The sequence below is a fragment of the Crocodylus siamensis genome, chromosome 11 (genome assembly GCF_052110815.1).
Source record: "Crocodylus siamensis isolate JL-2025a chromosome 11, ASM5211081v1, whole genome shotgun sequence".
NCBI lineage: Eukaryota > Metazoa > Chordata > Crocodylia > Crocodylidae > Crocodylus > Crocodylus siamensis.
In genome coordinates, this window is record NC_143405.1 from 30,025,947 (window position 1) to 30,042,335 (window position 16,389).

General features: G+C 48.7%; 1 protein-coding gene across 3 annotated transcripts in view; it reads left to right on the forward strand.

Moving 5' to 3' along the window:
- The first annotated feature begins 2,651 nt into the window (after positions 1 to 2,651).
- The window catches only part of PRKCD (protein kinase C delta), a 135,725-nt gene continuing 121,987 nt past the window's right edge, over positions 2,652 to 16,389 (forward strand). For 2 of the 3 annotated variants that reach the window (XM_090021498.1, XM_090021501.1), the window contains exons 1-2: positions 2,875 to 2,999; positions 3,536 to 3,649. The gene's annotated coding sequence lies outside the window, so the exon portion shown is untranslated. Of the gene's footprint in view, positions 2,791 to 2,874; positions 3,000 to 3,535; positions 3,650 to 16,389 lie in introns of those variants that run through there. The other variant, XM_090021500.1, reaches the window with a different exon arrangement.

Below are 16,389 nucleotides of genomic sequence, written 5' to 3' on the forward strand. Positions count from 1 at the left end.
AAGTGGGGTTCCAAAGAGGATGGAGCTGGACTGTTCTCAGTGGTGGCAGATGACAAACCAAGAAGCAATGGCCTCAAGTTGCAGCAAGGGAAGTTTAGGTTAGATATCAGGAAGAATTTTCTCCCTAGGAGGGTAGTAAAACACTGGAGCAGGTTACTCAGAGAGGTTGTGGACAGTGGTGATGCATAGGGGGTGCATGTGCACCCTTGAAAGTGCTGGTACACCCCCTGACAGGCCACACTCCCCACTTAGGCAACTGACACAGTCAGGCAGGCAGGAGTGCCTGTACCCGCCCTGCGAGCGCTGGCCAGGGTGTGGGAACACCGGATATAGCACTGCAGCCACTTCCTGGTCGGTGCTGTTGGCTGCCGTACCCTCCCATCCCCTGTTGGTGATACTGGCTGCGAGGGGACACCCCTGCCCAGTCGCTGGGGGGGGGGAGGGGCGCGTGCCCCCTGACTAAGGTGGCACCAGTCCCCCATGGTTGTGGAATCTCCATCCTTGCAGATTGTTAAGACCCAGGTAGATAAAGCTTTTGCTGGGCTGATCTGGTTGGAGTGGTCCTGCTTTGACTAGATGATCTCCTGAGTCCCTTCCAACTCTAATTTTCTATGATTCTAACACTGAAAGAGCTTGGCTCTGCTATTCTGCTAGCAGAAGTCTTTGTCTACATGGCCTTGCTTTGTGCTGTTTTCCAGACTGTCTGCCAGCCCCATGACTCTGGTATTCAAAAGGTGCTTCCAAGAACTGTGCTGCATTCTCTGCACTGCCAAGAGTTACATGTCAGAAGAGGAAGAAATGAGTGACTCCATGGAGGATGGCTATCTACTGCTACCTCTGGACCTAGGAGACAAGTATAACACAGGGAATATTTGCCTGTGGTAGCAGCGGTGACATGTACAGGGTGCATGGGAGAGCATATGCACCCCCCTGAGAATGTGTATGTACTCCATCAGGCTGCACTCCCTGTTTAGCCGGTGGGCAGTGGCCTCCCTGCAAGCATTGGCCAGGGAGTGGAACCACCAGCAAAATCAGCCGCGCAGCTTCCGGAAGTGGCCACGAGAGTCCCAGAAGCGGTGTGGCCACTTTTACAACCAGCAACACTGGCCGCTGGCCCCTTGCCCCCCAGCCAGCGACCCTGGCCGCCGGCCCCCGCCAGCGACCCTGGCCACTGAGGACCCTCCATGGCCAGTGACGTTGGCCGCTGGGGACCCCGCCCCGGGTCGCTGACTCAAGAGGCACCAGACACCCATGTGTGGCAGTCCCAGCATAGAACTGGAAGGGGCAACCATCTCCTTACCATTGTTTGGGATACAGATTAAGGTACAGGCAGCTTGTCCAGGATGGGGGAGAGGCACAGGGGGGCGCAGCTCCTACTGTTGTATGTATGCCCAGGGGAGGCATGGGGAGCATATGGCTCCCCAGATTTGTGTGTGGGATGAGGGCAGGCTGCCTGCTTGGGGCTGAGGGCTACGCCAGGGTTGTGCTTGGGGTGAGCTGTGACACTGGAAGGGGAGGCTATGGGGGGGGGGGCTACAGCAAATTTGGGAGTAGCTGTAGCCCACCCTGCAGTCCCCCTCCCAACATCGCTGCTGCCTGCCCCATCCCTACCCACCCAAAGCACAGCCCTGGCCCAGCCCACCTGCTGGGAAGAGGCCAGCACAGCTCCTGGCCCCGAGACCTGAGAGCAGCCCACCCTTACCCAGTGCACGTGCCCCCGTTCCTCCCCCAGGGATGTGTGCAGTGTTAGGGGCCACCCCTTGGCTGAGCTGCCCATGGCTCCATCCTGTGTCCAACACCAGCTGGGCAGCGCCTAACCCTGCCCATTCCCTTCCTCACTGTGGGGACCATCGGTATCAGCCAAAAAGATTTTTGCACCTCTAAAAGAAAGGCAAACTCTAGTTGTCTCTGTCCTTACATACTCAATTAAAGACATGGGAAAGATTACCTGTTCTGAAGCTACACTCAGAACCAGTACCTATCATAACTGGTATGATACAAACTCACAGAAAGACAGGTTCTACCCACAAAATTTCACTTGCCCTATCAGGCAAAACAGTATACACCAGCTTCACTTCACACAGAAAAACCACTCCAGTGGCAGCATCAGGCCTTTCCCCCTGCTGTAAAGTTCAACAGATGTGTAAAGTGTTTCAAGGATTAAGACCTAGTAAGTTTTTGCTGTCCTATAAAGTTACTACCTGCATTATGCTTGAAAAGAAAAATGTGGGGAGGACCATTAGGAATCTCAAGCTCCTTCCCAACAGGGTGGGCAGGTCTGCCAAGTTTTAATGCAGAAAAAATGGGCAAGGCAGTATTCTACCCGCTTGAAATAGGGGCAGTCCAAGTACTTGTGACCAGTGGCTGAAAGTCATTACCCACCTCAAGTGCCTCCAGTGTTTAGTGGGTAAGCACAGAAACCACTGCGGCTCTTGGCCCCTCGTTACCAACCTCAGAAGGGCCGAGGCTGTTGCATAAAGAGAGCGAAGGCGGAATAAAACGCTTGGACGGGTGCAGCCGCTGGCTGCCCGCCAGAAGCGCTGCAGAGGAGCACAGGAAGCTCAGAAGAGTTTCGGCCTGGACCGGGCGCCGCCAGCGAGAGGTCCCGCCTCCGCGGGAGCCCGCACGCGGGGGAAGAGAGAAAGAGGAAGGGAAAGAGAGGGAGGGGCAGAGCCCGAGCGGGCAGGAGGCGTTTTGCCTCTTGGCGCCCGGCCGATGCCCCCGGACTTCTTCCTGGGTCCCAGCCGCGCCCGCGAGGCGGAGCCGGCTGCGGAGCGACGGCCGGCGCAGGTGAGCGCGCCGGGCCGGGCCGGGCCGGGCCGGGCCTGTGGGCGGGGCGCGGGGGGAGGTGCAGCGGCGGGGCGGGGCGGGGAGGGCGCGGCCGGGCGGAGCGGGGAGGGCGCGGCCGGGCGGAGCGGGGGCTCCGGCTCGGAACAGCGCTTGGCCTGGGAGCACCCGAGCTCCGCGCCGGCTCTCGCTTCCCGGCTCGGCCCGGCCAGGTGGGTGGGGTGGGGTGCGGTGCGGTGCGGTGCGGTGCGGGCGGGGGGCGGGGGGCGGCGCGGGCGGTACCTGCGCTGGGCCCGGCGCGGGGAGTTCCCGCTTCGCTCGGCAGTTCCTGCCCCGCCCGGCGCCGGGAGAAAGAGGAAGCGGCGCAGCCTCAGCCTCTCTCTTCGCCGCCTCGTCCTTCCGCCCCGGGGGATGCGCGTCTCCCCGCGGGCACTTGCTCCCGGCTGCTCCAGGCACTTGGTGCTACTTCGGGAGCAAGCGGTGGTCCCTGCTCTTCTGCCTCCTTGCCCCTGTGCCGCGCCAGGGCATCGCCCGGGGGCTGCACCCCTGCGGGGCCCGGCCGGAGCCTCCGCGCTTCACTGCCCCATGTCGGCGCCTCCTCGAGCGGCGCCTGTGGCGGGGCGGCGATACCTGCGAGCCCCGCCGCTCGCGCTCCCCCTCGCTGACTGCGGAGCCTGGTCTTGCTCCGGGTCCAGCTGCACTTGCTCCTGCGGGCTCCGCTGTTGACTCTGGCTCTTTACCTTCCCAGGCTCTGGGGCCAGCGCCTCTCTTCGTGCCGGCCAAGCTTGGCGTCAGAGCTCGTCCGTGGGTGGACTTGAAACCGAAGCGAATTTATTAACTTGGGGAATATTCATGAGCCAGGGTAAGCCTGTCGCTGGGACAAAGGGGGATGTTGTTTAAGTCGGGGCTGAAATGTGGATTTTCTCTGCTGATGCCAGTAAATCCATGTGCTCAGTCATCTCTCTTCACAAATCCCAGCTCTTTCTGTTTCAAGATTTCCTTGGAAGGCAGGAGCAGAACAACCTGTTGGTTGAAAAGGTATCTGCAGCCTTTGAAATGACTGTTGTCAAAGGCCCATGAGCCAGGCAGGTAGGGTTGAAGTAGGTTTGGAATAGATGAGGCAGGCAGACAGGTTTGGGTTTGGGGACCTTCTGTTTGTTTTCCCTTAGGGCAGCATTTCCCAACAGGTGTGCCATCAGACATGGACAGGTGTGCCGTGAAATCCTGGAAAAGTCGCACAAATAAATGAACAGGACCCTGCCCGTAATGCTGAGGGGGGGAGGCATGGCTCTATCTTCCCCACCCTCCTCTACAGAGCGGTGGCAGGACAGGGCAGTGGGTGGCAGCAGGGGCCATATTATCTGTTTGGGGGTGGTGTGCTGCAATTTTTTTTATTTATGTAAGTGTGATATGGGTTGGAAAAAGTTGGGAAATGCTGACTTGGGGGTTTCTAGTGATGTATTTTCAGCACAGGGGAGGGACAAGGAGGCTTATGTGTACTCCTAATACATTGGTAGTGGGGGGGGCATTCTTCCACTGGGTTGTAGTCATTACATCTATATCCACCGTGGGTCAGCTGTCTGCATGAGAGAACTTCTTTGGACTGTGTTCCTAGAACACTTCTTGGTTTCACAGTAATAATATCACTGGCTCCAGGAAGTATAACTAATTTCATTAGGAAAAGTGAGATCAGAAAAGGATTATAATTTAGCTTACAATGCTCTGCAACCAGTTCTGGGCCCCCCACTTCAGGAGGGACATGCACAAGTTTGACAGAGTCCAAAGACAGCCCCCCTGTATGATCGAAGGCCAAGTGGGCAAGCCTTACGAGGAAAGGCTGAGGGACTTGGGACTCTTCAGCCTGGAGATGAGAAGGCTCAGGGGGAACTTGGTGGCAGCGTACAAGTATATAAGGGGGGTGCATCAGGACCTGGGAGAACAGTTGTTCACCAGGGTTTCCCAAGGTCTAATGGCCACAAACTCCTGGAAGGCCAATTTAGACTGCACATAAGAAAAAACTTCTTTACAGTCTGCGTCCAGGGCCTGGAACAGACTCCCCCCGGAGGTGGCATAAACACCTACTCTGGATTCATTCAAAAGTCATTTGGATGTTTATTTTGCTGGGATCATTTGACCCCAGCAGACTTCCTGCCTATGACAGGGGGGCTGGATTCAATCTCACAAGGTCCCTTCCAGGCCCTAATGTCTATGACATCTACGAAAAGCTTCAGGTTGAACTAACTGTTTGTCTGGGTGTCATATATAATTTAGATTATAAAACAGCCTTAGCTTTTGTAGCTGATTTAGGAGATGAAATTGCATATTAGTGGAAAAAGGACTTTAAAAAAGCACCAAAAGCAAAGCAAGAGCTTAATTACTAATGTAATAAGCACATTTTAACTGTGTGACAGAATAACAGAACCCTTGGGTCTCAATCTCTTTTCAGATCTAGGGATTTTGCAGGTGCCTCTTGAAGGCTCAGGTCAAATGTAGTATGCTAATTGTATGGGGGTTTTTTTAGCTCAGACAGATTTATCATCAGTCTCTGTCTCTCATGAAATAGTACTGGATTTGCAGTGTATTTGACTTGTATGGTCACTGTCACAAGTTGTCAAGTGCTCAGCTAAGTGGTTAAACCATTCAGAAATAGGTTAATGCATTCATTTTTAACTTTTCTCACTCATTTCTTTTTATGCGTGTGTGCAATAATATACACATCCCACAAAACAGTGGGAGCCAACCTTTTTGGCAGGGGTGCCACAGATTAGCCCTGCATCCTCCCCAAATGCCACTCTGATGCCCTTTCCCTGTCTAGTCTGCTGCTCTGCTTTCTGTTCCCAGCCTGATGTGCTGCTCTGGTTTCTGCTTCTTTCCCTGATCCGCCACTGCGCTGCCTGTCCCCTCCCTGAGTTGCTGTGTGCTATGTCCAGAGAGTATCCATGCCACACTTGTGACACCTGTGCTGTGGGATGGCCACCTCTGCTATAGAACATGTAGGAGTTCACACAGGAGAAACCTGCAAGATCAGGGGAAGGCAATCATGAGATAAATTATCCCCTGCATTTAGTGAGTAATATGAGATCCGTAGCTGGAAATTGGTTTAAAAATGAAACTCGCGGCTTAATGTTTCCTTTAAAAAAAAAACAAACAAAATAATTAAATATTAAAACTCTGGATATTCTTGCTAGTCGTATAAATATCTAATCTTTTTTTTAATCTTGGTAAACTGGCTGGGATGGTTTAATCAGTGTCGATTCTGCCTTGAGCAGGTAGTGAAGTAGATGCCCTTCTGAGATCCCTTCCTGCCCTATTTTCCAGTGAGCCTATGACCCCAACTGCTTTTTAAACTCAGTAACCTGTCTTCTGTCCAGGACACCAGTACATAAAGGATGCTTTGCCCATAACTGATGAAAGCAGTACTGTTTGCTTTTGTGTTGATCACATGGTGAATTGGGTCAGAAAAAAGTATAGCTTTTCTGAAAGATATGGGTTAATAAATGTTTCTTAACTGTTGAAGAGTTATTTCAGTAAACACATTTCCTGATCAGTTTAGCTCGTGAAAATGTCTGTTGAAAAATGTGTGAGCTAATACTTAATGCTCTGACTGATGGTTTATCTGTCACCAAAAGCCACAGTGGGGAGCTTGTAAACGCTGGGGGAAGAGTTAAACAGCAGATAAGAGCAAGCTTTTGTACATAATTTTCTTTTTCAGCTTCTGTTTTTTATCTCGTGACCAGCTAAAAGACAATCATTAGGTTTACGAATGCATTGCTGTACTCAAATTCAAAAACACTTTACCCTCATTTATTATATCTATTTTAATAATATTATTTTGATGTAGTTTGTTTAATTTTTATTTCAATATAAAACTGTCTTCTAATGTTCTCAGTTCAACCTGATCTCTTCCTAACATTTAGAATAGTGTATTCTAAAGAAGCTGATATTGTCATCATGGAATATAAATATGAATTTTAGAATTGTGCTTTTAATTTAAAATTATTATACTATCAGAAAGTCCATTAAGCATTGATTAAAAGGTCTTGTGTGACATTAAATATATCAGAATTAAGAGCCAGCAAAACTTAATACTTCTTCCAAATTTTAGGAATTCAAATTTAGTTACAAGTCATTTCCAGGGGACTAGAAGGGTTTTCCTTTCACCGTGGAAAAATGGGTATTTTCTCCTTTAAAGGGGAAAAATGCAGGAAATGGTGGGTTTCCCCTTCCAGGATGGCAGAGTTCCAGCCTGCAAGGGGCTGCTTGGGCCTGGGGGGAGCAGGATGCAGGGGACACTACACACTGGGTCACCCCTCTGTGGCCCAATGGGCAGGACCCAGCACTGGGAAGGCAGAGCAGGGCATGGTGAGGTGAGGTGAGGTGCCCCCTGCCTTCTTAGCAGTAGCAAAGAAACACAACTTGGGGGCAGTGGCAGATGCTCAGTGCTGGTGCGACTGCTGCTGGGAGCCCAATGCCAGCCATGCTGCCATAGGAAGGTGTCCCCTGCCTGCCCAGCCTCCACTGGTGCTGGGCGAGCAGGGGCACCTCACCGTGGTGGCACAGAGCTCCTGGTGGCGGTAGCACTGAGTGTCCCCAACCCTCTCCACCCTCCCATACCAGGTCCCACCTGCTGGCCTGTGGAGGCCCCTGAGGGGACAGCAGCAGGACGGGGTGTTTTGAACCCCACAGCAGGCAGCCCACATCCTCTCTCGCCCCCGGCATGTTCTACTCGGTTTCACTCCGGCTGTGCTGCCCATGGGGTAGGCTGTGTGCTCCACTTGAGCCACAGCAACTACTGCCTCCTGCACATAACACCCGGGGCTCAGGTGCTGCTGCCCAGCTATGGCTGGTGCCTGTGGAGCAGGGATCTGGCAGGATGTCCCATATCCTGGCAGCTGTGGGGCCTCCTCTGGCATGGCTGGGAGGGGCAGGAGGCTGCAGGGAAAAAGTGAGGGGCCTCGGTGGAAATGCAGGGGGGCTGTGGGTAGGGAGTGAGGAGCAATGGCATGGGCAGGCACCAACATATCAGGGCTGTTCAGTGTCACAAAGCAGCTGGGACAACAGCTGCAGCTGGACCCGCATCCTGGTGGGCAAAAGGGGCAGGGGGAGCTCTGATTTTTCCATGATTAAAAAAACAAAATCAAATGCCAAAAGATATAGTATTTAGAATTTATTTTATTATAATGATTGAGGCACTGGTAGGCTTTCCAATTGCCTTAAGATGGTAAATATATCAATGAAACATTGTGTTCTACTGATACCTCTATATATGTAGAGTAATGTTCCATTTTAATTATGGAAAAATTTGGATTGGGGTGGGGGTTAATCAGAGAATCTTGAATTTTTATCAGAGAATTTGGGATTTTAAAATGAAGATTACCCAGATCCCTGGCTATTACTGCCACTCAGTGGCCTGATTTAAGAGTATAGGGAACTATCTTCCATTACAAAATTTTATTGATGTAAGGTCGATATAATTATTAAATGCAGCCTGTAGTCACTGCTTCTGTTGTGAAGCAGAATTCATAGAAAGTATCTGAGCTACACGTTCTGAATATCTATGCCAGAAAAAACCCCACCTTGTTTCAGACAGAAACTTCCAGAGAGAACGCTTACCTAGGAAGTGATTTATTTTAGTACCCAGTTCTGATGTGTTCCTTAAATATATTTACTGTACTATACTGGGTTATAAGCTATAACCCACCTTTTACTTGGTCATACAGTAGAGTCAGAATTATGTCTGACATCTCTATAGTGCCACTGAAAAAGTGATAGAAAAAATTCAGCATTCTAACTTTGTGGCACAGTGAGCAGAAGATGAGCTATAAGGAAGGAAGCCCTTCTCTAAACAGTCATTTTTGAACTAGCAGATTTTGGAACAATAGGTATTTAATAAGGAACAAATGTACTTACTTGTTGAAATAGTACATTTGGGGGGAAATATTAATACATTTTAATATATTAAAGTCGCCTTTAAATGGTCACTGTAAAAGTTCTAGGCCTAAAACTATAACTACCATTTTTGTTTCTGATTAAAAGGCCTGCATGTCATCTTTCTTTGCTTGCTTATTTCTAGGAATAAAATAAATGAGAGATTTGTGTTCCAGGATGTTGCTTTCTGTATATTAGAGTTTACATCTTACTGCAAGATAGGAAGCTCTCTCTGTCACTGGTATCCAGGTTGTAGCCATTTTGGTCTAGAGCAGGAGTTGTCAACCAGGGGGAACACGTACCCCTGGGGATACTTTGTAAGGTCCCAGGGGACATGCGGGGGTGGGCGGGACAGAGTGCCGCCACCCTGTGCTGCTGCCTCACGGGAGCAGGGCCGGGGTGAAGCAAGAGCCGGGCCGCGCAAACGCTGAGCAGTCGCTCTCTACTGCTCACCACACCCCCACTCCACGTCCGGCCACTTGCTGCTGCCCCTCCCACTCAGTGTCCTGCCGCTTGCCACCCCTTCTAGTGGGGTACACTTACTAAAAAGGGGTATGCTTATTAAAAAAAGTTGAAAACCACTGGTCTAGAGGAAAAAGCAATCAGGACTTGTGGCAGAGGTGATATCTTTTATTAGACCAACTAGATTTTTGCAAAAAAAGGTCTTTAATTGCAAGCTTTCAGGCACAAACACCTTCATCAGGCATAGGCGAAAAGACTGTAAAAGTTCTCTTGGGTGGAAATGAAAGCTCATATTTCGTATGTAGGAGAGTTGAAGGTGTGGTAAAATCCTGCTTACCACTAAACAACTTTGAGGTAGGTAAACAGACTATTCCAAATTTTCTCTGAGCCTAATCTGCATATAAAATGAAATGTCTGCATATAAAATGAAATGCTTGCCTGAAAGCTTGCAATTAAATACTTTTTTCTGCAAAAACCTAGTTGGTCTAATAAAATATATCACCTCTACCACAAGTCCTGATTGTTCTCTGTCCCTGTGCCCTCATAGGCTATGTCTACATTGCAGCTATGCTATAATCCCATCTAAATGTGAATATGAGTTATCTGTAGTCTAGCCAGTTTTGATAACAATCCCAGTGAAAACATAATAAAAGGGTCTCAGTGTAAGTTGTATAAGCCTGCCAAGCACCTTGGATATACCTCCTCAGGTACTTAGCCTGCGTGGGAGTTGGAACTGTTACAGTTTCAGTGCCGCAAATATCCTGATTAATTAAGGCTATCTTTGGTGGCGTTATTATTGCAATATACATAGTGTAGCTGTACCTATATCCCTCCATCTCCCTCAGTGCCATTACCAGAGTCAGAAAGACTTTACCTCCTACAAAGGGAAAAATGAAATTAGATGAAGGTTTGAAAGATTCATTAAACATCAGTCAGAATCCAAGTCAGCCAACCTGAAGAAACCATTCATAAGGTCTAAGAACAACTCTTGCTAGAAACAAGATTTTTTGTGCATGATATCTTTTTTTGGACCAGATGCTTGGTTATAATATACTTAGACAAGCCTTTGAATGCAATGTATTCTTCAGGTCTTAGGAAAAAGCAGGCATAACAAAAGATTAGAAACTCAGCTCTTCCATTATTCTCTGCTGTTGAGAAGGCTGCTATGATTCCTACCTGCCTAGGTCCCTGGAGTCTGCTCAGGACCTCCATCTTGTGCACCAGCTTTTAACTAAAAATGCCAGTAAACCTGAAGCCTTTTCACTGTCCAGTGAAAAGGAGCCCTTGCTTTGGCATTACTCTGTGTTCTTTTTTGAGTCCTCTGCCTGAACAGCTCCTTCACCTGGTTAGTTCTTCATAGCTTCCTGTAGTCAAAGGAATCTTTGACAGAGCAGTGAAAGAGACATTTTTCAGAAGGGTATAATTAACAATACTGTGGGGATTTTAACTGCATGGATTAAAAATGCTGTTGACAGCTGTGGAAAAAACAAGAATCACACCCAGTTAAATCATTTATTTGACAAAGCCATGAGCAGTAGAGATAGGTACTGGGGGATCTCTGTAAACTCAGAAAGATAACTCTGCATTGGTTTATACTGTTTTCCTGTTTTATACATTTATCTTTGCAGCCATAAGTAAAGAGTTATTACTTTCTTTTTGGAAGGCAGGGCAGAGTAGTCCCTGAGAAAATTAACTAATTCTGAGAATTATAAACCTTTTTAGGTGACAGCCTATTTCACTAGATGCTCACTTCATCTAAGCAATGGAAATTTCAGATGCTCAGGACATGTTAATCAGAATGTTATTTTTTTTTAGTACAGAATTGTTGCTTTAAGCCCATGTGCCAGGAAAAGCTTTCACATGTCAGTGCAGACTTCTTTCCCTTAGTCCCTGGAGCGAATGGTATTTTGGATCTGTCAAACTTGCTATCACTCACTGAATTCTCATCAGTTTTAAAAAATAAGAATTGACTGCACTTGAGCTAATAGGAGGGTGAGGATGAGAAAGATCTGTGTGTACAAATGGAGGAGCCAGACTCTAAAATTATACCTTCTAAACTGGTGAGGGTACTGTGTGTGAAATTCATAAAATGCTACCAAACACTTATTATTAAATCCATGGATAAAGGTTAACATTCAATTTATTTGCTTTTGATTGCAATACTATAGTTCAGGGAGTATCCTTAAGGATAATTTCCCAAGCACATTCAGCTGTTTTTCAGGCAGTGATAACTTCATAGGTCTAGTGCACAACTAGACAAAATGATTTTGATTTTAACAGAACATACTCAACTGTGTTCATGCATAATGAGAGAGGGGAGAAGGGGTCATTGCTGTCTCTTGCATTTTTGAGCAGCCTGAATATCAAATTTACTCCAAAAATTTGTTCTCTATTTCAGAAAATAATTATTGTAAATTTTATTATTCTATTTGCTCTCATGAACACATAGCTGAGTAAAGTACAGAAAACAAGATGCCAACCTGGGTTACGTTAGTGTTACAGACAAAGTACAAAATGGGTTAGTTGCTATTACGGCTGTGCGAAACGGCACCGTTTCGTTTCAACTTCTGTTTTGCCGTTTCAACAGGACAGTGTTTTGTTTCAATGTTTCATTTAATTTCAAAGCACTGTTCTGTTTTGTTTCATCAAAACTGTTTTGCTGTTTCACCCACAGGCTATAGTGGGGAATCATGAAAATGCCTATAACGTTGTCATTTCTGTGGCAGAAGGCCACCTCTGTCTCTCCCCAAAAACTCTGCTCTGTGACAATTTGGTTAGTATGGGCCTGCCTACGTGACTGGCATCACTTACATGGGTGAGGAGCTTGGGCTCCCTAGTATTCTAGAGACTCTGTCAGTTTGCCCGGCAACCAGTGATGCATTTCACATTGGTTGGCTGGCAGCCAACCAACCAGTGCTGGTCTCCATTGGGCCAGGTAAATGAGGTCATAAGGGCTATATAAATTAAGGACTGCCCAGGAGGGAAGTGGGTAGCCATGATGAAAACTCAGAGAGAAGAGCTGGACCATCTGAAAATTGCTCTCTCTGGAAAGTCATGATCAATGAATTGCCTGCCTCCAGAGGGAATTTCCACCTGCCTCTAGATGATGCTTGTAAGATACCTGAGATCTAACTAGATATATAGCTTGCAGTAACTCAGATGCATGATCAAAGGCTACCTTAGCCACCCTGTTTGCTGTATGGGATTTCTCTGATATTGCTCTACCCTGTACCCTATTCCAACCCTACTCCTTGTAACCAATAAAGTTATCCTTTGTACCTAGCGTGGGAGACTTATTGAGTGGGTCTAGCTTATGCCTTGGGATCCCCTTGGTTCAGCTGACTACGGGAGACCACTATTTGTGCTTCAGACTGAGGGAAGCACCCTAAGTTCTTGAAGTGAATCAAGTACCCTCGAGTGCTACTAGGCCTGTGTTTCCCAGGGGGCACAGTGCCAGGATCAGGCCAGTCCCTGGGTGGTGGCAGCTCTACCCCAGGCTAGCGGGTGTGTTCCAGGAAGGGGGTTGGCCAGATGTGAGGCCTCCCCAGGGAGGCACTTGGTGTCTGGAAGGTGGTTGGGTGTAGTGAGGTGGGTGGCTCGGTGCAAGAGCACCCCCTACTGGCTCACCACAATTTCTTGCCTCATTTGGATGAAAATTGCAGGGATGGTAGCCCCTTCTGAAGGCATGAAGCCTGCCATGTTTCAAGGAGATAGGTGCAGGGGTTTCTGGGAAACTGCACCTCAAGATGCTGACGAGCAAAACTCATGTCACTTGGCAGCAGCAGCCTCCTGTCATCCCGCGCAGAGATCCAGGGGCCTGTACCCCCAAGAGGGCTGTGGAATTGTGCCAGATTCCTGGGTCCTGAGTGTGGGCCACAGATCTGCACTCAGGATGACAGGAGGCTGCCATTGCTGCCTGGGAAGACTGCCATTGCCCAGCACTGGGAAGACTGGTGCTGCCACTGCCCCCAGGCAGCAATGGCAGCCTCTTGTCATCCCGTGTGCAGATCTAGGGGGCTGTGCCCCCAGAAGGAGTCCAGCAATGCTGGGAGGGAAGGTTGAGCTCTGTGGGGCTGGCAGATCTACTTGGAGCACAGCCCTGGCTCTCCCCACCTTCTGCCACTGGGCTGAGCTCTTGTGGGGCTGGTGGAGCTGCTTAGAGCACAACTTTGGCTCTCCCCCGCCTCCTGCTAACAGGCTGCAGTCCAAGCGGCTCTGCCAGCCCCATGGAGCTCAGCCTGGCAGTGGGAAGTGGTGGAAGAGCAGCCTTGGCCAGTGGCTTTCCCACACCTCCCACCGCCAGGCTCAGCTTTGTGGGGTTGGCGAAGCTGCTTGGAGCGCAGCCCAGTGGTGGGAGGCAGGGGAGAGCCAAGGCTGCCCTTCAACTGGCTCAACCAGCCCCACAGAGCTCAGCCTGGTGGCAGGAAGTAGAGCACAGCCCTGGCTCTCCCCTGCCTCCTGCCCCTGAGCCACTTCGAAACTTGAAACATTTTGGAATTTTCAAAACATTTCAAGTGCCCTCATTTAATTTCAAAGCCATTTCAAAGCCTTTTGTTTCATTTTGATTTTGCTGTTTTGAGCTCAAAACGCATTGAAACAGCTTCAAAACAAAACACTTGTCGAAATTTTGCACAGCCCTAGTCGCTATGTCATTAGGTATGGTTTAATGGTTGTAATATTTTTCAGTTTTTGTAGCTCATAGGAGCCTGTTCTGCTAAACATTGCAACCAGCCACCTCAGGCAGGGAGGCAGTTGTGGTTGCTTCGGGGCAGGAGGCAAGTGGCAGGGAGCTGCTAATGAAATTGAAACTAGGATAAACAGTTCTGCAGACACACAAACCTGTGTGGTTTAAAACAGACATTTAAATGGGAATCCAGTCTAGTATCTGTTGTCAGATGCATTTTGCAAAAGGGAGATTCTGAAATTCTTTATTTCAAAAAGGCTTTTCTCCAACTTGTATTTTATGTTAGGAATTGAGGTTTTGTATATGCTAGCAGAGCAGTGATTCCAGAACTGAAAACTGGAAAGTTCTAGATTTACTTAGTCTTGTTGCATTAAAATAAAACTTTTGAGAGAAAGGGGATGGTGGGGAAGGATATTTTGTAAACAGCTGTTTGAATCTAGCTGTATATCCCTTACAAAGCCATATGCTGGTAGGCTGGTTGGATCACTTTGTTATAAACTGTCTCATGGCATAACTAAGGCCTCCTCATTGATAAAAGTAACTAAATAAATAATCCCTTTATCAATTGCATTAAATGGTGTAGCCATTGGGCTCGTACAGCCAGGATATTGAACTGACTCAAGACAGTCTCTGGCAGGTATCTTTCTAGAGATGGCTAACCAATTTTACCTTGCCTTGCTTTCAGCTCTCTGGTGGTTACAACAATAACTTGAGTGTCACATCAGCTTTGGCATTTAAAAGAAAGCATCTGGATAGCAATGGGAAGAATCCTAAAAAACTAGCTGAAACCCACAAAACATTTGTGATTTAAATTTTCATTGCAAAAGTATTTCTTTAAATACGGGATTTTTAGTTATCCTTTGACTGAATACTTTAATGGAATCAAAACTTCTCACCCTCGAAAAGGCTACGTAAAACTGTCCACGTGTAAACACAGGCTTAGGAATATAAACACATATTTTGTCAAAAGTCTGATCTTGTGACTTGTTTATAGTCATAGAATAAGAGGGCCCTTGTACATGTGATTAATAGCCATTACACACATGAGAAAATTGCCCCTTTTAGTGGTTTAATTGCCCCTTTTTAAAGATTTAATTGTGTAACAATGTACACAATCGGAAGTGTATTTTGACTTAAATTAATTTTTAACATAGCAAACTAAAACACTTCCCATGTATTTTAGTTTGCTATGTAACAAATTAAAGCGATATTCCTCAGGTGTACAAGGGCTTTTTCTACAGAAGGTGGCAGGGACAGTGCATAGGGCCCTGGAAGCCTGGGCATGCTTGGAGAAACTCGCGCTTGGCAGGCTTCCAGTGCCCGATGCACCATCCCTACCACCTTCTCTGGCTGCCAGCACACCTAGCTGTCCCTCTGCCACCTTCCTGGGGCAGCCAGCCCATTCCTGGGCAGTCCCAGGCGGTGGGAAGGCTGTAAAGATAGTGCATGTGGTGCTGGAAGCTCACCAAACCTGAGCTCCCCCAAGCACACCCAGGCTTCCAGCACCCTGTGCACCATTGGATCCAGTGGATGCTGCAGGTGAGCTAGGGCTGCACTCGTGCAGCTAGCACCCTGCCCAGGTGACCCCAGAGGGGCACTGCTGCTGGAGGGAAGCACTGGGCCCACCCCATAGCAATATGGTGGCAGTGAAGGGGTAGGCTCCACTGGGGGGGGGAAGGAGCAAGAGGCCTGATTGATTGATTGATTTCTCTCTCCCAAAGCCTGCCTACATCTCCCATGGCTGGGGAGCTGCCAGCGGGTTGTGCAGCCCCTGAGCTATGGGGGGCCCGGGTAGGAGGCACTAGGGTCCCCTGCAGCTCAGGGTCTGGTGGCAGCTCACCCCCCCCTTTGCTCCCTCCGGCCACAAGAGAGGTGGGCAAGCTCTGGGGAGAGGGGGGAAGGGGTCAGGCCCCTCACAGTGGTTCCCAGTCAGGACAATGAGGGTCCAGCAGGAAAAGACCTAGATCAAGGTCGAACTTCTCCAGCTGACACAAGAAAGCATAGGTCAGCTGTTGCCAGAGGAGGGGTTCACCAGCAAAGAACAGGTGTTAAAGAGCTTGCAGGTGGAAGGCAGCTCCCCTGCTTAGCAAGTCAATTAGGCCCTGCCCTTCCTTGCTGGTGGGCAAGTAAAGGACAGCATGTTGGAGCCAGTGGTGCCTGTTCAGGAAGTCCATGAGGAGCTTCAGGAGCTTTTTCCAGCAAGGCCATTGGTGGGTCCAGGATGGGATGCATATGCCACAGAGTAGCAGCGCCCAGGTTGTTGTTGATCAAGACCCAACTGCGGTAGAAGATGGGCAAGTGCCAGCGCTGTCACCGTAGTCGCACTCAGCTTCCTTGCTGCAGGGTGGGGTGGTGGGGAACTGCTAGTTTGTTCACTGTAATAAGAGTAGCGGGACTAACCTAGAGAAGACTGACTGGTTTAAAACACCAAGCAAAAATAGATGTGTCCTGTAAGCCTTAGTCGGTGTTTATATAGCAAATACTACCTTCTTTAACCACCTTTTTGGGCAAAAAACAGTTCTCAAAAC